The sequence below is a fragment of the Sorex araneus genome, chromosome 2, assembly GCF_027595985.1.
Source record: "Sorex araneus isolate mSorAra2 chromosome 2, mSorAra2.pri, whole genome shotgun sequence".
Lineage (NCBI taxonomy): Eukaryota > Metazoa > Chordata > Mammalia > Eulipotyphla > Soricidae > Sorex > Sorex araneus.
This window is the reverse complement of record NC_073303.1, coordinates 49534759-49557156: the sequence shown is the minus strand read 5'-3', so window position 1 is coordinate 49557156 and position 22398 is coordinate 49534759.

Below are 22398 nucleotides of genomic sequence, written 5' to 3'. Positions count from 1 at the left end.
TCTGAGGGGTGTAAGAAATGTGGGGACACTGGTGGAGGGAAGGGAACAATGGTGGTAGGATTACTGTCCAGACACTATATTCCTGAAACAATTCTGTTATGAAAAACTTTGCAAATCACAGTATCTTAGTAAAAATGAAGGAAAGAAAAGAAGGAAGAAAAAGAGAAAGAAAGAGAGAAAGGAAGGAAGGAGAGAAGGAAGGAGGAAAGGAGGGAAGGAAGGAGAAAAGGAAGGAAGGAGGGAAGGAAGGAGGGAAGAAAGGAGGGAAGGAAGGAAGGAAGGAAGGAAGGAAGGAAGGAAGGAAGGAAGGAAGGAAGGAAGGAAGGAAGGAAGGAAGGAAGGAAGGAAGGAAGGAAGGAAGGAAGGAAGAAGCTATAGTTTTATTTTCTGGCCATTTACTGGAGCATCCATAGAGTTGATCTGATTGAAGAAAAGTGTAATATTTTATGGTCCCCTCTATTAAAAGACAGCTATGAGTACAACTATAACACCCACCCACTCACCATGCTATGCTCTATTGGCTATTGCTCTCCAGTCAGTGTTTGGACCTTGCTCCATTGCAAATGATGAATCTGTCCTTTCCCAGGATCTTGGGTCCAAAGGTTAGCCAAGTTTTATGGAAACACCACAGAGAAGTGTTTCCTAAGGGAGTTTCATTCCTCTTCTATTGAAAGGGGAAATCTCTACATTTTCCCCACAGTGAAAGAAGAAAGCACCTCCTATTTCACTTCTTACCAAATCCTTAGCTTGTGGCATGGGTTTAGAAAAGACCTTGGGGTCTTAGATAAAACCAGGTGACAGAAACCCCAGACTAAGAGATAATATTAGAAATGTAGTAAATTGTCTGAGGGAGAGAAGTGCTGCTCAGAGAGTCACCAAATAGGCCTTGCATCAGTGAATTTGCCAGCAACAAAGGTCCTTACTGGCCAAGGAAAGAGCTGGCCCAGATCCAGTAGGTTCCTTCCGGGGGAAGCTGCTGACTTTTGACTTCCTGGGATGATAGAGAGTATTTTTGATGTGAAGGAGTTGAGTTCCTCCCCTTCCAGGTTTCTCTCCATTTCCAGGCACAAGACCAAGAAGGGAGAGTCTTGTCCTTCTCTCCTAGGGGCCTCTTAGTCATGGTAGGTCCATTAGCCCAGTGCTCTTGGGTTTGCCTGTCCTATGTGAGAATCCCAGGGAACTGCAGATAGAGGCTCATGCAGATTCCATCAAGAAGCCATAGAATCAAACCAAATTGCAAGCAAATCAGGCTACCACTCACTCCTGCACTCAGAAGTTATGCATTCCCATCTCTTCCTCAGTCCAGACTAGCTCTTCCCAGGGCAGGCCAGCTGCAGTGGCACAATGGTCAGAGCAACTGCAATTTCACTGGGTTCTCCAAAGTCAAGACTAGAACCATCTCCATGACACCCAATTGAATTCCATGGCTACATTGTGTTCCCAATCTCAGCTGCCCATCAGCAGCCTCTGCTGCTATCCCATTTAAAATATGGGCAGGCCTTTTGGAAAACAATATGGACGATTCAACAGAACTGAAAACATGAGATCTGAGTGGCAACTACTTAAACTTTCTAATGTGTCTGTCAAGTTGACAGATGCAAGTGGAGTAGGGGTTGGTGTAGGGAGGGAGGAGAGAATCCGGGAACAATAGTGAAGGGTCTGGTTTTGCCTAAAACTCAACTATCAGTAGCTATGTAAATTAAGACTCTATAATAAAATTTTAAAACAAGAAAGAAGAAGAAGAAGAAGAAGAAGAAGAAGAAGAAGAAGAAGAAGAAGAAGAAGAAGAAGAAGAAGAAGAAGAAGAAGAAGAAGAAGAAGAAGAAGAAGAAGAAGGAGGAGGAGGAGGAGGAGGAGGAGGAGGAGGAGGAGGAGAAGAGGAGGAGGAGGAGAAGAGGAGGGAGGAGGAGGAAGAAGAAAGAGGAGGAGGAAGAAGGAGGAGGAGGAAGAAGAAGGAGGAGGAGGAAGAGGAGAAGAAGAAGAAGAAGAAGAAGAAGAAGAAGAAGAAGAAGAAGAAGAAGAAGAAGAAGAAGAAGAAGAAGAAGAAGAAGAAGGAGGAGGAGGAGGAGGAGGAGGAGGAGGAGGAGGAGGAGGAGAAGAAGGAGGAGAAGAAAGAGGAGGAGATGGGGAAGAAGAAGGAGAAGCAGCAGCAGCAAGAACTTAAGTCCTAAGTCCTACTGGCTGTTCAGCCAGGACTGCTTCAGTGTCCCATCAATTGAGCATGTGTCTCTCTTTGTCCTTTGCATCCCATAGCACATTTGGGCAGAGTGCACTGAAGTGTTCTGTAGAGGGAAATGGAACATTTAATCAGAAGTTTTTTCTTTAAATTCATGGAATCTATATCCATAATATATCCATTTTTTTTTTGAGAACAAGGCTACAACACATTCATTGACCCTCTCATCCCACCAGTCTGCACATGCTCTGTCTGGAACTTCTCTGTTCTCTTCCAATACAGGAATGAGATCAGCCATCCCACAGGTCTTTTAAGGCCCGAAAAATCTTGTGACCTGGACCTGGTCCAGGCCATGACAGACACAAACACTTCTCATTGATTGTCTGTTCTCCTTACTGTATGGTCTGCAAGTGATGCTATAAGTAGCTAAATGATCCTTGGCAGAAAAAGATTTTCCTGCCCATGGGAGCTGCCTTTTGTGACAGTGCGGATAAGCTGACTTTCTGGGGCCAGTGGGCATCTTTCAGACTGCTATCTTATGTAGTACAGGCTCTGTGTGTCTCTCTCTCTATTACAATTGACTGACCCCTCCAAATAGCAGTGGAATTTTACCTTGAGGCTATTGAAATAGCTACTTTATTTGCTGTTCATTTTCTTAACTATGGAAGTGGGTCTTTATGAATAAAAACAAGTAATCCTTCAATCTTACTGAAACTTCTTCCAGAGGTAAGAGCCATTGCTCTTACCTGATAGCAGGTAGGGAGGTTGCCTTGCATGCGGCCAACCGAGGTTCAATTCCCAGTATCCCTTATGGTCCTCTGAGCCAGTCAGGAGTGATTCAGCAGAACCAGAAGTAACCCCTGAGCACCACCAGGTGTGGCCCAAAAACAAGATTAAAAACTTCTCCCAACCAAGGCCACAATATTCTCACTTGTTTTAATTTCAAAGGAACACATGGCAAAAATTAATTTCTTGGAATGATAGCAAAATGAATAAAAGGAACATCCCCAATACCCTTTTCTTTAGTAGACAGTTACTACACATTCTTAAAGCAAAGAATTTCTCAGCCTCAGTACAATTGACATTTTAATCATCAATCTTTGGTTGGGTTGCTTGTTGCTTGCTTGCTTGGGTAGTGATTGGTTGGATGGCCAGCTGGTTGCTTGGTTGCTTGGTTGGCTGGCTGGCTGGGGACTGTCCTGTGGAGTTTCTTTTTTTTTATTGAATCACTGTGAATTACAAAGTTAAACTTATTAATGATTTGTTTTCATGTGTATAATGTTCCAACAACCAGGTTTCCAACCACATTCTCTTCTCTCCCCAATGTCTCCAGGTCCCCACTGGGGCCAGTCGGCCTCTACACCACTGTAGTTTTTCCTTTTGCTCTGAAGTTTCTTTTTATAGTTATATTTTTTATGCTTTCTGTCACACTCACATAGAATTCTTTTTTCAGCCATAGTATGTAACTATAACTAAAAATTTCCCTAGTCAGAAACATTTATGCTGTTTCCAACTTCTTTGCTGGGGGTGTTGGAGGAGGGGGCACAAAAAACTGTACTACAAATTACCACAGTAAAAATCTTTTAGAAAGTGAACAAACCATCTTCATTTTCTTAAATTTTTATTTTATTGAAACACCGTGAAAAAAGTTACAAAGCTTTCAGGTTTAAGTTTCAGTCATATAATGATCAAACCCCCATCCCTTCACCAGTGCACATGTTCTCCCACCAAGAACCCCAAAATACCCCCCTCCCACACCCACTCCCCCCCACCTGAGTGGCTAATGATCTTCACTTTATTCTCTATATACTTTGAATACTTTCAATATTTCAACAGAGAACTGATTATTATTATTTGGAATTTCCCCCTGACAATCAAACCTACTGAAAAGGCATCATTTAATAATTTGTTTCCCATTGCTTGAAAATGAAGATTATATGAGCTTGCACGGCTGTAACAGTGGCTGCACAGTTTTGGATTTCTGATATTTTAGCTCAGTTCACAGTCTAGATGCATTTCTATAAGAAGCCGCTGGGTGCCAAAATGGGTTAGTAGACCTCCTGGATCATAGTCTTTAAGGAGCAGAGGGGCTGTTTTCGTGCGCAGCTGCTCCGGATCTCATCTGGGCGGAGAGCATGCTGGTAACACCCCCATCCCATGATATCCTGCGTCATCTTCGTTTTTATATTACTACTTTTGCAGGATGAAATGGATTTTCCTAGGCACTTAAAACTATATGTATTTCCAATTTTCTAGGCAAAAAAAAAATTTACCAATAAATTTTTATTCACAACACTATGGATAACTCTAAATATCTTACATTTTTTCAAAGCTGTTAAATTAAAAACAGGTGTGCTGATTTCATCTCCATAATAGTAAGAAGGCATTACTTCTTCTTCTCATACTGAGAACAAACCAGACCAGAAGAAGGAAACTGTGGGAGTGGCACGTCCCCTCACAACTTCTTGGCTCAATGTTTCTCATCACGCCTTGGGAGATACAGAAGAGATGAAACAACAGAATTCTCCAGGAGAGAGGTGGCAAACTGGAGATTGCTCCAGAGCCCTTCTTACCCCCTGAGCAGGAAAATGCAAATACCTGATGAAATGGACTGATTTGCTGAGGACTTTGGAAACTAGAGGGTGTTGAGATTCTGTAAAGGAAATTAGCACTGTAGCACTGTATCACTGTCCTCCCGTTGCTCATCAATTTGCTTGAGCAGGCACCAGTAACATCTCCATTGTGAGATTTGTTGTTACTGTGTTTGCTATATTGGATATGCCAGGGGTAGCTTGCCAGGCTCTGCCGTGCAGGCGGGATACTCTCCGTAGCTTGCCAGGCTCTCAGAGAGGGACGGAAGAATCAAAGCCTGGTCGGCCACATGCAAGGCAAACGCCCTACCCGCTGTGCTATAAAACTTAAAAACCTTTAAAAATTGTGAAACACAAATTATTGTCTGTCTGTGAATCAGAATGGATTTGCCACTCCTAATCTAAAATGGTAAATAATAAAGATTGCTGATTAATTATCCAAAGTTATTAGGTACTGGCTTTAGCCTTTCATAGAAAAAAACTCCTTATGTTCAAAGCAGTTCTGAATTAAGTCAATTTTTGTATTGAATTGTAAAATGAGCTTTATCTTAACTTTTCTAAAAAATAAAACTGAATTTCTAGGATAAAAACTTCTTTTTAGTAATAACAGCATATATTATCTTATTATTGAGACAGAAATCAGTGCACCTATTTTTAATTTAATAGCTTTACAAAACTGTAAAATACTTAGAGTTAGGGATTGTGTTAAAAGTGAAAAATCAATGGTAAATTAATATAATTTATTTGCCCAGAAAATTGGAAATGCTTATAATTTTAAGGTATGTGTATAAAAATAAAAAGAAAAGGCGCGGGCGAGGGAAGGGACGCCTCACTGCACCGAGCCAGGCACAGGGCCTAGGGCAGCAGCTGTCTCTCCCGCCAACCGAGTTCGGTAGCCTCCGGCCGCTTCCCCCACCCCGGGGAGGTTGATGGCAAAGATGTGGCAGGCGAAGGAAGGAACGGAGCCATGATGGTTGGTCTCACTTGCAGTTTATTCCAGTCTTCCCTCTATACACTCTCCATCCTCTCTATCCTTTCCGCGCCCCCTACCTTCTCTCTGAACCCCCTTTTATTGATCATGGCCCTTCCAAAGGGCGCAATACATTGACGTCACCAAAGCACCAAAAGATCTTACAGGAAGGACATTGAGGCAACATAATTCTCTTGTATCTGCAGGCCGGCTAATCTAGGCCCCCCCCCCCCCCCCCCCCCCCCCCCGGAAAGAAGATACAAAAACAAAACGGAAGCCTTCTTTGTGCTGAAAGCACTGGGATTTACATCCCAAAGACCAGGCTGGGCTGCAGCCTGGAATCTACAATGTCAAATCAAACCTGGCTAGCACCTTAGATCTGCGGGGTCAAAGATCAGCTAGGGTTCTGTGACAAAAGGTTTCTGTGACAAAACTCCAGAAGGCAGCTGGAAAAGGGGAAATATTCCAACAGGTATGTATACTTTACCTGTGCAAATCGATTTTCATCTTGAAAAAATAATAATACAAATGTAAAGATAAGAACAACAATAGCTTTGCCAGTGATTAGAAATTTATTTCTATACTTCAGTATTTATCTATGTTTTATATATATATTATGAAATAAAAGTTTAATGATTTACTAAGTGAAACCACTTAAAATTACTTTTTTTTAAGGTCAAAAATAGTTGAATCTAAGTAATCTCATGGGAATATCAAGATTTTATTTTTTCCCTTTTTCTTTCTAAAAATGTCTATTTCTTTAGTTTATTTTTAAAGATTCTAACCTACAGGAGGGTGTGAACAACAGCACTGAGATGGTAATATTTATATAAATTAGTTTCTATGCTTTTATTGCCTGATTAAAACTTCTTGTTTCATTCTTTTTTTGTTTTGTTTCATTTTGACTGCCAACACATTAGAAAGCCAAGTTTTGGCAGTAGCCTAAGCCAAAGAAAACAAAAAAAACCAGCTTCGAAGGTCTCTTTTGGAGTCTGCCTGTAGGGTCAACGTTTCCCAAAAATTCTAGTCTCTTCAACAAAGCCTTTTTGGCTCTGCCTGAAAATAATGACTAAGCACTGAATGGCAAAGTGTTCTGTGTTGCTCTGAGGTATGAAACATTACCTGTTTGGAGTAGCTACATTACATAACTGCTGTATGTGACCTCTTCCGCCAACTGACTCATTAGTTTCACGGGGCGATTTGTCAACATCATTATCCTGGTCCCCATTAATTAGCACTTGTAGAGCACCTACACAGAGATGACACTGTACCTGGTGCTAGATGGGACACAAGGAAGACAATGAGTACAGTTTATAAAGTAAACTGTTGGAGCTGTGAGCTTAACTATGAAGCATAGAACAAACATACCTGGGAGGCTGAGACTGCCTGGGTCACTCACGCCAGAATGAGCACATTGAAACTCGTCATTGAGCTCTACAATGGGCATTTGTGTTGCAACAGGGAATGCAGCAGATCACCTCCTCCACCAAAGTCTCTGAGAAAGGTCCCAGTTGCCTAAATATTTTTGACCCGTGAAATTAACTTCCCCCAAACAAGTGAGAAATCAGAAAGTGTCTTGAGATATAGAAAATTTAAAGATTCTAAGAAAGATTCTACGGGTGAAAAGAGGGGAGTTTTGGAGCATTTCTTAGAAAAATTCTGAAACTAAGGCACATTTGAAATTATGATTGGAAAATGGTTATATTTTTCAAATTTGTAGTTTTAATCAAAACTGTTATGGGCCTGAGAGACAGTACAGTGGGTAGGGTATTTGCCTTGCACGTGGACAACCCAGGTTTAACCCTCAGCATTCCATATGGTCCCCGGAGCACCAGGAGTAATTCCTGAGCATGAAACCAGGAGTAACCCCTGAATACTTCCGGATGTGGCCAAAAAAACAAACAAACAAAAATTTAATGTTAGGGGTACTGAAATTAAACCATTGTCAGTATTTTTCATTGTTGATATTCTACTTTTACATTCTAAATTACTCCTTGCTTTTCAATTTCTTCTTGTACCACAGAGAAACAAAATAGAAGGAAATAAGTAGAAAATCCATTTATTTCTATCTGAGACTATTCAAGCTTTATATGAAATTTAAACAGTTTGTAAGCAACTAAAATCATTACTTAGCATTGACTATTTGAAAAACAAGGACTATTTTCCCCTAGGAAATGTGTAATTGTTGATAGTAAATTTAGAACAGTTCACTTACATACGGAGAAAAAGGGCTCACATGAAGATATACCTGAAGTGATACGACTAGACTATAACCTCTGTGGCCTACAGATCTTTTTCTAAAGCCAGAAATACTCCAGTCAGGGTGCAATAGAACAAACTTGCTCATTTCTCAGCTGAACAATTTTGGGCAGATGGTGGACTCAGACCTAAGTGTTACCTGAGTGCCACCTGTGAAAGAAAATAAATGGGGATGTCATTTAGGTCATCTCTGGAGCTATACAGGACTGAAGCGATATATCTGTCCCAGTAGACTCCCCTCATCCTCTGTCCTTGCACCCAACAAACTTGCCAGTGCTTTCTTTTCACCTATTTGGAAGTGAACATTGTGGAGAATGCTTTGCCCTGTGAAGATTTTCTGAGTGTTCATGGTCAGTAATGAGATGCAAACATATCAAGTCTTTTGTTATGAAGGTTGCTGGTCTCAGGTCATCAAAGCAGGGATGTACGTTTATGGTTGGGAAACTACCTGCCATAAGCAAGGAGTAGGGATGAAAGTAGGGACTCTGTCTCTGTCTGTCTCTTCTTCCCCTTCCTAAGTCCCTTCGGACACACCTGGCACTGTTTGAATAAACCTAGTATGCTCTCCTGCATATGCTGGGAGCATGTCCGCAGATGACAGAACAGACAATGGATGGGACTTCACAGCCGTCTATTGTTCCAAGTGGAACATTGTGTATAAAGATACTCAAGAAATTTTAGAAAATAAAATAAAATACATAGTGTCTCCAGATGCCACACTCGGCTGAACCTCACTTCTGGGGCAACCCAGAGTGGGGGCGGGCAAGCCCAGCACCAGCCCCAATTGAGCCCTGGCAACCAAAAACCTCCAGAACTCAGTCACTGCCAAGCTTGTGGCTGATCTCCACAGGCTCAGGACAAGCCTCATCCATGAGAATGAATCCACTGAAAACCGCAGTATGCGGCTTTTTGTGACCAGGATCTCCAGCCTCTCACAGAGTCCGGAATGGTGACCTCCCCCGTTTTTCTGTCTTTCCAGGAACCTGGTGGCCACGCCCACAAACTATCTCCATTGTCATTTAAGCTCATTAATGGCCATGATCAGAGACTCACAAGTAAATCTCGGAAGAGAGCAACAAATTGCAAAGATGCCTCCAGACCCAAAGTCATCTCCAGTTGTTGTATCATCCTATTCAAAATTTTTGAATTCCTGGAGCACACAGAAGCATTTGTGGTCATACGAGATTTCATACTCAACTGCACTGATGTACCAAGAGTAGTACATCACAGTTGATGGGGTGTAAGGTAGAAGGTAGCAATCTCAATCAAAAATAAATAAATAGGGTGCTGAGATGTGATCCCAGGGGCCGCATGTGTGTGGCCTCACAGCAGCTGCACGAGCATGATTCCAGAGGCCAGCTAAATTACTTTTGATACCAGCAGCTCCTTGCAGAATGTCTCCAGACTGAGAACTAAGCTGCGGCCCCATGCCTACCCAGGAGGGGAAAGGTTTTTCTCTCTCTTGCCTTTTCTTTGGCGGGGGGATGGGCGTGGCGACCGCTATATTATGAGGACCACTAATGAGAGATACAAGCTTGCAATGATCCAATTTCTGGAAGAAACTTCCCTGGACTTAGTTGCTAAAATACAGAAATCCAAAACCGCACAGCCACAATATCTCTTCACCGCAGGTCTGACTCTAATGGGGAACTTCTAACAATAATAGTGAGTTTTTTGTTGAAATGTTGAATGTAACCAAAGCAAAGAGAAAGTAAAGTGAAATTTATCAGTTACCCAGGTGAGGTAGGGAAGGGATGGGAGGTATACTGGGTTTGTTTTTGTTTTTGTTTTTGTGGTGGAATATGGGCACTGGTGAAGGGATGGTTGTTTCAGCATTGTATAACTGAGACTTAAGCTTGAAAGCATTGTAATTTTCCACATGGTGATTCAATTAAATAAATAAATAAATAAATAAATATCAGCAGCCACACAGACATACACCCCAAAAAAAAGAAAACAAGACAAAACAAACTTCATATATTTCACTTATTTTTTTAATTTTTAATTTTTTTATTAAACACTGGGAGATACAGTTACAAAGCTTTCATGTTTCAGTTTCAGTCATACAATGATCTAACACTCATCCCTCCATCAGTGTACATCTTCCACCACCGATGTCCTCAGTATACCCCCAATCCCACCTCTCCTCCTGCCTCTATGGCAGACAATATCTGTCACTGTCACTGTCATCCCGTTGCTCATCAATTTGTTCGAGTGGGCATCAGTAACGTCTCTCATTGTGAGACTTATTGTTACTGTTTTTGTCATATCCAATACGCCACGGCAGACAATATATTTCACTTTAAATAAGCTTCTTTATAGTTATAATGAAAAGATCCAATGTACCAAAAGGAAGTGTGCAAAATGTTTGGGTTTGGGGGTATTTTTTCTTGTTTTAGGATTTGGGGGTGTTGTTATTTTTTTATTTTTTCCATTATTTTTAAATCACCAGGAGGCATACAATTACAAAGTTTCTCATGATTGAGTTTTCGTCATGCAATGTTCCACAACCATCCCTTCAGCAGTATACATTTCCCACTACCACTGTCCCCAGTTTTTCTCCCACCCACACCCTACCCTTCCCCCAAACTTGACTGTATGGCAGACACTTTTCTTCTTTATCCCTCTCTCTCTGTTTTCTTTTTCAGCACTGCAGTTTGCAATACTGTTATTGAAAGGGTATCATACATATCACTTTACCTCCTTTCGGCACTCAGTTTTGTCTAGAGCTATCATTTCCAACCCTCATGTCACAGAGGTCCCTTCTCTGTCCTAACTGCACTCTACCTCCCCCTTGGTGATAAGCTTCCTACCCTGAACCAGTTCTACTGGCCCCTGTTTCTATCTTCTTTGGGTATTATTCACATACTGTGTGTGTGTGTCATGCAAATGGGTGCAATCATGCTTTGTCTTCCCCTGACTCATATCACCCAGCATGATACTTTTCATGTCCATCCATGTATAAGAAAATTTCATGACTTCATTTTTCCGATGAGTTTTGTTGTTATTGCTGCTGTTTTTCTTGATTTGGGGTCCACAAGGCAGCTGTGTACAAAGCTTAGTCTTGGGTCTGTGTTAGGGATTACTCCTGGTGAGGGTAGGGGGACCATATGTGACCCAGGCCTAAGCCGTATTCAGCCCAGTGCAGGCAAGCACATGACCCACTGTGCTACCTCTCTGGCCCTGATCTGTTGTTGTCGCTGCTGCTTTGATTTGGGGGCAGTACCTGTTGGTGCACCTAGAGCCACACCTCTGCAAGGACTCAGATCGGTGTCATCGCTGCAGCGGCATGCTGGGCAAGCATCTTAACCTAGCTTGATCTTGCCAGGAGTGACCCCTGAGCATGGAACCAGGAGAAATCCCTGAGTAGAGTTGGGTGTGTCCCCAGCCCCTACCCAGAAAGGAAAGACTAAGAGGCAGACAGAGGTCATAGTAAAGTGACCCCCAGGGACTCACTAGGTGAGTCAATAAAGCAGTAAGATGAATACTTGAAGCTTGAGACTGATATGCTGTCACAGTCTAGTGAGTTACAGTAGAGCCAGGGACAGATGACAGGCTCTGTGATGCGGACAGAAGTGCTTGAGTCAGCCAGGTACATGTGGCCCATGAGTGCAGGCATAAGGCAGCATCTTGTCTTTTTCATTTTGTTTTTGTTTTTTGGCTTTTGGGAGATGCACAGGGGTTACTCCTGGCTCTGCACTCAGGAAATATTCCTGGCGGTGCTCGGGGGACCATGTGAGATGCTGGGAATCGAACCCGGGTCAGCCGCGTGCAAAGCAAACGCCCTACCCACTGTGCTATTGCTCCAGCCCCATCAGCAACTTGTCTTAAATGTTCTTTAGAACCAATCATTTCCTAACAAAATCTGAAGAAAAGACTTCTGTACTTTCTGATATTTTGTCTATCATTGAGCTAAAATGAAAATTTTACCACCTGGGGACCCATAAAATGAGATGCTGTTTAGGTCATTTGGTCAATTGGGAAGAAAAAAGCACAATTCTATATATTATTCAAGGAAATATTGAACTCATATCTACTATTTTATTAGATGTCAACTCATGCAACATGGGAAATATCATTTATTCATCACTGATTTCTCAGCAAAGGGCCTAATATAAAATGGACTTATCAAAGAGTTCTAGAATAAATAAAAGACAATGAATCCAGAATTCCAATTCTAGAAGACTCCTCTGTAAAGTCTTTGTTCTAAGTCACTGCCCTTCTCACTTCTCATCCAGTGTCTGCAGGAAACAGAGTGAAGATTATTTTCAAAGAAAGAAATAGTGACAATATTCCCTCTTACAGGCCTCACATCACTTTGTACTCAGGCCTAGCACTGCAGACCAGTGCTGGATGACTTAGGCCTAATTCAAAATTCTTTGTCTCATATTTATAACTTTTCCTCAAGTGAAAAATAAAGCATATTTGACACTACTTTTTTTTAAGTTACATTTTTTCCCAGTTACAAAGTTGTTTTTCATTGGGTTTCAGTCATATAATGTTCCAACAACTATCCCTTCACCCATATACATTTCCCACCACCAATGTTGCAGGGTTCCCTCCCCACCCCCAAACCCCATGCCTACCACTTTTCTTCTCTCCCTCTCCCTCTCCCTCTCCCTCTCCCTCCCCCTCTCTCTCCCTCTGCCCCCCTCTCTTCTTTTGGGCATTATGGTTTGCAATAAAAGTACTGAAAGGGGTTATCATGTATATCCCTTTATCTCCTTTCAGCACTTAGTTCTTGTCCAGAGAGATCATTTTCAATATTTGATATTATTGTAAGTCTATTACCCTTAGAAAACTTTAAAATCCATTCATAGATATGTCCAAGTGAACCAAAGGGGTGACCATCCCAGCACATTCAGGTAAAAATAAGGATGATCTGGGCTGGAGCAATAGCACAGTTGGTAGGGCACTTGCCTTGCATGCAGGCAACCTGGGTTTGATTCTTAGCTCACATATGGCCTCCTGAGCTCCTCAGGAGTGGCACTTCTATGAGGAGACTCTAGATGTTTGTTCTCAAGTTTCTCATGTCCACCTTAGGCCCACTAAACTCTGGGCAAGTAGCAGTATCTCTAGTGAGTTGGAGTGAAATCAGCCATTCTTCCACTCTTAACCCAATAATCCTCATTCTGCAATATTCACTGCACATTATAGTGCACACGCTGGACTAAATACTAAAACAAAGCATTCTCTTCTCAAAACACTTTTGCTTGGAGAGATGAGAAATACAACTTATACTTGTCTTCCTGGTATAACTAAAATACTTTTCTCATATTGTTCAAGTTATTATTTAGTTCCATTTTAGACCAGAGAGATACCACATCGCTTGCCTTGCATGTACCTGGCCCAGATTCAATCCCATCCATCCCATGTTGGTCCCTGAAGCCGCACCAGAAGTGACCCTTAAGCACAGAATCAGGAGTAAGTCCTGAGTGCAATGAAAAAAGAAGTTAAATAAAAACTACAACAAAACTTCAACATGGCTCAACTTTTCCCAAATTCTATTCACTTTCCAGTCATACAAACAATACTAGACACTATTACTGAGCATATGTGTTTTCTATGCAGAGTTCACAAAAAAATTTAAAACGATAAAAGGGTTGAGGTGTAGGATGTTGTGCTGGGTAAATTAGAAGACATAAAAGTTCTATCCACAGTGTAGGTATTAACTTGCCTCAGGACACTTGCTCCATGGTCAGCAAATCTGGGGTGCTGGGCAGAAGTCCTTGGTCAGGACAATCAGACTCTAAGCTTTGTTAATCTAATATTTAGACAAGGCAGATTTGGCAGGGTGGGGAGTTTTGAGTATTTCTTTTTTTCTGAAAAAGAAATTAGGCTAAATTGTTGCAGAATTTCAGCCAGATCAGACTGGGAAAAACCAAACCACTGTGTGCAGTCACCAAGCTTTGAAAGCAGGATTTATTTGCTCTGGTGGACCCAACAGACCTCTTGTTCTTTCAGATTGGGCCCAGAACAAAGCGAAGCAGGGAATACAAAGTTAAGGGCAGAAATGGGGGTGGGGGCAAGAGGGCAAGAGATATGGGATTTGGTGAGAAAGACCAGAGAAGGGAAACAAAAGGCTTGAGGAATGCAGGCAGAGAGTTCTGTCTGCCGAAAAGCACCCAACAGAGACTTTTAGCAATGTCTCAGCCAGGATGCTCTGGTCCATGAGCATCCCTGACCCTGCCACAAAACATGTTTAGGAATCTCTTTTCTGAGCACAGAATGCTGTGACTTATAAGTTAAAGTTGCATCCTTGAACAAGATCGGCATGCTTTATATTGAACTCTTGCATGCAATTTCAGTGGACCACAGCAGCAATGCTGAAGGAAAAATCGGATTCTGTATTTAAAGCATAAGTTGTTTCTCACAAAAACAAAGCTGGGTTCCTCTTAGGGTACTACAGATTTGATGAAAGAGTTTTAATGTCCTTGAGACCATACCTACATGTCTCCTTTGAGGACAGAAACCGAAAGAGGACAGGAACAACCTGAAGTTTTGGAGAACACATAGAATACAAGTAAAAATAAACAAACACCATTGCCAGAGTGGAGCCAGTGACTCAGAATAACAACCCAAAGTTTATATTGAAAAGATATCCTTGGTTTGGGGACAGAGGATTATATAGATAATTATAAGTGCTTGATAATACAGTTCTATTTATTTTCTGTGGTCTCAAGATTTTTAAAGATTGTTTAATGTGTGTTTTTTAAAATGGTAAATGAATGAATCTTACCATTTTAATATCTGAGTGTCTCAAAATCATTGAAGCATTGGCAATAGAGGTAGGTTTAAAAATCTGGCAATTAAAAAAAAAAAGGTCTGGTAATGACTTGATCAAAGGTAAGAAGTAAAGTTTTTATTTCTGAGAAATAATCTGGCAAGAAAACACCCAAGAGGTGCCAGAGTGATAGCACAGCAGGTAGGGTGTTTGCCTTGCACATGGCCAACCTGGGTTCAATCTCTGGCATCCCATACGGTCCCCTGAGCACCTCCAGGAGTAATTCCTGAGTGCAGAGCCAGGAGTACCCATGAGCATTGTTGGGTGTGATACAAAAGGCTTAAAAAAAAAACCACCCAAGAGGCAGAAGGTAAAATGCTCTCCTGGAAGCTGAAGGGGGGGCTGTACAGGAGTCCAGCAACACATCTTCTGTGTGACTCATCCTTTCCTCCTCCCAGCAGGTCATCAGGGAAGCCAGCATCAACATGAAGTCAAGAGTCTGGCCCCAGGCTGCTCGGATGCTTTATCTGACAATGACCTCAGTACTCATGTTTCACTTCTGCTGCCTTCCAACATCCTGAGTCCAGTTTGCCAAGTAAGTGGTGGGGAGAGGGTGAGGGAGGAGCTGCAAAGTCCCCAAAGCACATATTCCTGGTCTATGCCCTTTCTCGCCTGAACACATCTGAGTTATTTCTTCACAGTAGGTAGGAATCAGGCGAACTCCATCACTCCCACACCTTGGTTCTCTGCACTCCTCTGCTGTGTCCTCATTCATACAGTGGAGAATCTAACAGCACTCAGTCCAGAGGAGACAGTTCTCAGAGAGCGTGTCCCTTCAGTGGGAGCATGGGCCTCTCTTGGGAACTTGTTAGAAAATCCAATTTTGGAATCCCATCCCAGGTCAACCGAATCAAAACCTTGAGGAGTGGCAGGCAATAATTTGTTTTTACAGGTCTTCCATGGGACTCTGGTGCACACTCAAGTTTGACGACTACTGTCATGGTTTTTTTTTTTTTTGAAGAGTTATTGAATGGACAGCATTTATTTACCTATTGGTATCATCACTATCATCATGGATTCTTTTTAATAATGCTTTAATTTCTAGGAGTACCCAGTACTCAGAGATGAAGATGTAATTTTGCAAGTGTCTCTCTTAAACTACATAAAAGGTTTCTCTGTTTGATCACTACAACGATGGCATGGGATAGCAAAGCAGGGAAAATGTGAGAACTGTACATTAGTAAGATTATACTTTATTAATGGAAATCATTGCATTAGGATGTCACTCAAAGTCAAACCAGAAATATCTCAGGAAAAGAGGTAGGATAGGAATAATTTTATAAGCAGAGTATGGGATAGGTAGTGATGGAAAAAGCAGGCTCTCATATGTGGGATATGAAGAGACAGGATAAGGGAATAACAAGAAATGAAAAAGAAACTGATTCGCGGTCTTCAGTGAGAAGCTTGTCAAAGAGGGGAGTGGGGAACCCAGGCGGGAGGGGGCACACGGGAACAGCAGGAAGGGAAGATGATGAACCCCTGAGTTCAGAACCAGGAGGAAGCCTTGAGCACAGGCAGGTATGGACCATCACTCAGCCCCCCCCCCCACACACACACACCTGCACTACAAACAATCAGGCCTTGGTGTGGGAGGTAATAAGTGCTGATTGAGAGTCTCAAAAGCTGGACTGGGGGAGAAACTGGTCAAACATTGCACTAATAAGCGAGTCAATGCAGGAAGTGTCTGTGGTCATGCGTGTGAGCAAAGAAGCCACATGTGGGATTTCAGTGCTTAAGATTTATTCAGCAGTCACAGTCATTTCAACCTTTAGAGTAAGCATAAAGTTTTGTCGGTCTAGCCAAGAAACTGATTGTTGCTCGTGTTATGTGTCATAGGCTATATCAAGGCCCTGAGAGATATGAGAGATATCTGGCTTTAATTACTAAAATATGGAAATATTGATTCAGAGAACAAAGACTTTTGCAAATGTAATTAAGTAAAAGATTTTAAGATGAAAAAGAGATTAACTTGATTTCTATGGGTGAGACTTAAATCAAACACAAGTGTCCTTAAGAAGTGTGGAAGAAGGAGCTTAGGCACAGCAGGAGAAAAGACAAGGTGAATAATGAGGTGCAAGATAATGGTGGTCCCAGACTACAGGGAACAAGGGCCTCGGAAGGAGCATAGCCCTGACAACACTTGGCTTTCAGCCCAGCTGATGCTGATTCTGGACTTTTCCATAATTACAAGAGAATAGATTTCTATTGTTTTAAGCCACAATTGTGGGAATTTGTTACAGTAGCTGTAAGAAACGAAAGATTTTTTATCAGATTTGAGGAAGAGATTCTTTAGCATCCAAAGGAGAATTTGAAGAGTACAGTTTAATGGGGGAAAATCCCACAAAATTAACTTCTTTGTTATCTAGTGCACCGTGATGTCTTTTTCAATATCCACTTAAATATACCAGTTATTATCTGTAGTTATAGGCAGTAAAAGCAAGATCACTGTAGTTAATGTCTAAGTTTAATAAATGAAAAAAACTGTTAGTAAAAATTGCATGAATAACATGTCTAAGTAAATGCTTAAACAAGATAGAGGACAACAAACAGAAAGTAGGGTCTGGGGCCAGACAATAGGACAGCAGGGAGGGCATTTGCCTTGCATGCAGCCTACCCAGGTTCAATTACCAGCATCCCAGATGTTCCCCCAGCACTGCCTGGAGTAATTTCTGCAGAGCACAGTTACTCCTGCAGAGCCAGGAGTAACACCTGAGCATCACTGGGTAGGATCCAAAAAGAAAAAAAAAAGAGTCGGAGCTTAATTAACTGTGCATTTTATTTGGGGGGGGGGTCATTTAGTTTGTTTGAGGGGTCCATGGAGGTGCTTAGGGCGTGCTCTTGTCTCTGCACTTAGTGGTCATTTCTGTTTGAGCCCAGGGAACCATATGGGCTGTCAAGGACTGCACCTGGGTCAGACCTGAACAAGACTAGCACCCTACCTGTTGTTCTACTGCTGATTCCCCGAGCTTGTAACCAGTTATCTATTTATTCAGTCAAAATGACAAACTACTTGACCAACCAAGAAAAGCAGAGTTGCAGGAAGTCAAAGAAGTTATTTCATAAGCGACTCGTGAGAGTTTTTACTGGCCCATTTAATTGATACAAATGAAAGAGTGTTACACTGGTGAGAGGTTGTAAGTGGCCTCTGGATCTGGAAAACCATCACACAAAGTTTATTCATTCCTCTTCGGTTTAATACTTGAAGAGATGGAGTAAAGAATTATTTAGATCTTCCTCCACTTACAATTGCGTTATTCCCATTAATGCATCATATAAAGAAAACACTCTTCATACACCTATTAAGCATCACAATTTTATCTTGTGACTGTGAGCCACAGCTAGCTGTCCCTGGCCTACATCAAAGAAGAGCTTCATACCACATATGTCTAGCTTGGAAAAAAAATAGAAATTCTACTGAATGTCTATTGGTTTTGCTCCATCCTAAAATAGAAAATCATAAATCAAACCATTAGAAATTGCAATTTTTTTCTTTTTTTTTGCTTTTTGGGTCACACCTGGCAAGGCAAACACCCTACCCACTATGCTATTGCTCCAGTCCCTAGAAATTGCAATCATTTTTATTCCTAGAAAGCAAAGGAAATTTACAAAGGCATTTTCACAGATACTGCATTTCATTTTATTTTATTTTTTTGCTTTTTGGGTCGCACCCGGCAATGCACAGGGAGTTGCCTCCTAGCTTTGCACTCAGGAATTACTCCTGGCGGTGCTCAGGGGACCATATGGGATGCTGGGAATTGAACCGGGGTTGGTTGCCTGCAAGGCAAAACGCCCTACTCGCTGTGCTATTGCTCCAGCCCCAGATATTGCATTTTAAATAGAAATTGGAAAATTATTCTAACTCCATTTACCAAAGGTAGAGCTAAGGTTTGATAACTTACAAAAATGTGAACATTTTAATAATCATCAGTTATTTTGCAAAGAACTGGAAATAGAATGATCATTAATTTTTCTTCATAATTAATGATCATTAACAATACATCTACAACGTACTCAACCAATTATAAGTAGATGACTGGATTCTTCTGCTTCCCAGGGCCTAGAGGTCAGACACCTGATAGCGACGGATAAGACCATCTCAGGTGCATGTGTAGATCTGCTTCTCCCACATGGCCACCTTGTACACGGGGTCACAGTCAGCCCCAGTGAGCTCAGTGACATAGTCCAGGTCCTGCTGGACAATGAAACAGCTTCCATCACCACACAGCCACACCCTTACCCTGAATGTGGCCCTTGTTAGCTTTCCTTTATAGGTCTTAGTTTTGTCCTCCAAAAACAGAGTGAAAATTTTACTCCGTTTCTAGATGTTAATAACGAAGCAGATGGCAGAGAGTCTCTTGCCCGCATGCCTGGCTGTCTTCCCCGGGGCCCCTCGGAGGGGATGGGCTCCAGCTTCCCTTCCCGCCCCAAGCAGAGATCTTGGCAGCCGAAGACCACCAGAACCTAGCTATAGCCATGCTCAAGGCCCCTCTCCACATGTTCGGACAAGTCTCACTCATGAAGGTACCGGCAGAGGAACCCTGGTGTGTGTAATCCCATCAAAGGCCAACATCCAGAGACTTAAAAGTAAGATCCCAGAAGCGCGCAGCCGCTTTGCAGCTGCATGATATCTTATAACCTACTTCTCCCTCTGGGAGAAACTAGCAAGCTACTGAGAGTTTTCTACCCACATGGGACAGCCTTGCAAGCTTCCCATGCTGTATTCATATGCTAAAGCCAGTAACAAGCTGGATCTCATTCCCCTGACCCTGAAAGAGCCTCCAATGCAACATCCTTGGGAAGGCCCAGTGGAGAGAAGCTCCTAAAATCTCAGGGATAGGACGAATGGAGAGGTTACTGAGCCCGCTCGAGAAATCAACAATCAATGGGATTTCGTGATCGTGATTGTGATAAGTAGATAACATGAATAAAAGCAATTATCTCCTGCTCTCTTGCTTAAATGGCTTTCATCTATAGTTTTACCAAATTTACACACTGCTTGGTTTATTTTTTTATTTTGAGCATATTTGCTATAAAAGAAACTATTTTCCTCCATTGCATTTGTATTGCAATCCAAGAAACACAGTCCATGGCACTGTTTGAAGTAACACCTGTCAGCCAGCCTCTGTTAGACTATTGCTCAAGGCAGAGACATTAGCAGCAGCAGGTTTTTCCACCCTGTGCATGCAATATTGTAGAGCTGTGGCCCAAGGGCAGCTGTAAAACCCACGTGTTAGAATAACTTGGATTTCTTGTGATCACTGAGTAAACAAATTGATTAATGGTCACACATATATGACAATGTGCCTCTGACCCACAAAGGAAAGAGAGAGAAAGAAAGAAAGAAGGAAAGAAAGAAAGAAAGAAAGAAAGAAAGAAAGAAAGAAAGAAAGAAAGAAAGGAAGGAAGGAAGGAAGGAAGGAAGGAAGGAAGGAAGGAAGGAAGGAAGGAAGAAAGAAAGAAAGGAAGAAAGAAGGAAAGAAGGAAAGAAAGAAAGAAGTTTGCAGCAACTAGGCTAGGACCTGGCTGAATAGCTAACTTTCTACTTTGGCCTACAATTTCAACCCCCAAAAAACCCAGTAAATCCAATTAGTAACCCCAAACCAATCATATGTGCCATTTCTTATTTTTCCCACAACAGACTTGGGGATTACTCTTGGCGGTGTGGATTAGCAGAAGCTCCCTCCATTCCCTTCCCTCCTATTTTCCTATTGGACTTTGCCTCACTCCATTTTTGAGTTATCTCCTTTTAGCAAATTGTTCTCAGATAGATTGTGTTCATTTATTTCTATATGTGAGTGATGCCTATGTTGGACACTATGAGTATTTTTATGAGTTTAGTTTTTTGGGGGTTTTTTTGGGGGGAGGGCACCCTGCGGAGCTCAGGATTTATTCCTGGCTCTGGATTCAGGGATCACTTCTGGCTGTGATCCGGGACCACGGGGGATGCCAAAGGTTGAACCTGGGTCAGCGTATGCAAGGTACAAACCCTACCGGCTGTATTCTCCCATACCCAAGAGTAACTTTTCTTTTTTGGGGGGCTTTTTGGGTCATTCCTGGGGATGCTCAGGGCTGACTCCTGGCTCTGCACTCAGGAATCACTCCTGGCGGTGCTCGGGGGACCATATGGGATGCTGGGAATCGAACCCAGGTCAGCTGCGTGCAAGGCAAATGCCCTACCCGCTATACTATCTCTCCAGCCCCCAAGAGTAACTTTTTTGTTGTTGTTTTGATTCGGTTTCTGGGTCACACCAGAGATGCCAGGAATTAACTCCTGGCTCTGCTTTTAGGAAACTCCCAATGGTGCTTGGGGGACCATATAGAATGCAGAGGATCGAACCCAGGTTGGCATCATGCAAGGCAAACGCCCTACCCACTGTACTAGAGCTTCAGGCCCCTATGAGTAATTTTTAAAAATTTATTAATGTATTTTTAATTTGGGATCACACCTGGCTCTGCACTCAGGAATCACTCCTAGGGGTGCTCTGGGGAACAATACGGGATGCCAGAGATTGAACCTCCTTCGGCTCTATGTAAAGCAAGAGCCCTACCCACTGTACTATCCCTCCGGGCCAACCCTCCCTCTCATGAGTAATTTTTAAAGGGAAAAGGGGAAAAGAAAAAAACACAAGGAGCTAGAACGATAGTACAGCGGGTGGAGCCGTGTGCCTTGCACGCATCCTGCCCGGGTTCAATCCCGGGGTCCCGTATGACACCACAGCACCGCCAAGAGTAATCCCTAAGTACCGCCGGGTGTGACGAAGAAAAGGAAAAAAGGAAAAAAACTCCCACAAGGGTTCAGGCACGTGACAATAAGCTTTTGTAACTGCCTGAAAACTTCCTGCTCTGGACATTAAAAATAATAATAATAATAATAATAATAATACATTTATTTGAAGATATGCATTTGTCTGATTATGCTTCTTTCCAAATTATCGATTTAATCTTTGCAAACTGGCATGCACTGGGCCGCCATTTTGTGATCTATTAATTTCTATCGGTTTTCACATAGGCTCTAAAAAGCCGGAAGAATTCCTGCGCCTAGGAGGAGCGGAACTTCCAAACTGCCTGTCTTCAGGAGACCACCGGGCTTTCCTTCCCAGCACTGACCGGAAGCGTGGGAAACGCTTCCCGGCGCTTCTTTGCAGCCCGCAGCCTCCCCGCGGCTCTCCGCAGCATTCCCGCGTCTCTCCGCACCCCGCAGCCTCCCCGCGTCTCTCCGCACCCCGCAGCCTCCCCGCGGCTCTCCGCGCCCCGCAGCCTCCCCGCGGCTCTCCGCGCCCCGCAGCCTCCCCGCGGCTCTCCGCGCCCCGCAGCCTCCCCGCGGCTCTCCGCGCCCCGCAGCCTCCCCGCGGCTCTCCGCGCCCCGCAGCCTCCCCGTGGTTCTCCGTAGCCTACCCACGGCTCTCCGCGCCCCGCAGCCTCCCCGCGGCTCTCCGCACCCCGCAGCCTCCCCGCGGCTCTCCGCAGCCTCCCCGCGGCTCTCCGCGCCCCGCAGCCTCCCCGCGGCTCTCCGCGCCCCGCAGCCTCCCCGCGGCTCTCCGCAGCCTCCCCGCGGCTCTCCGCAGCCTCCCCGCGGCTCTCCGCGCCCCGCAGCCTCCCCGCGGCTCTCCGCGCCCCG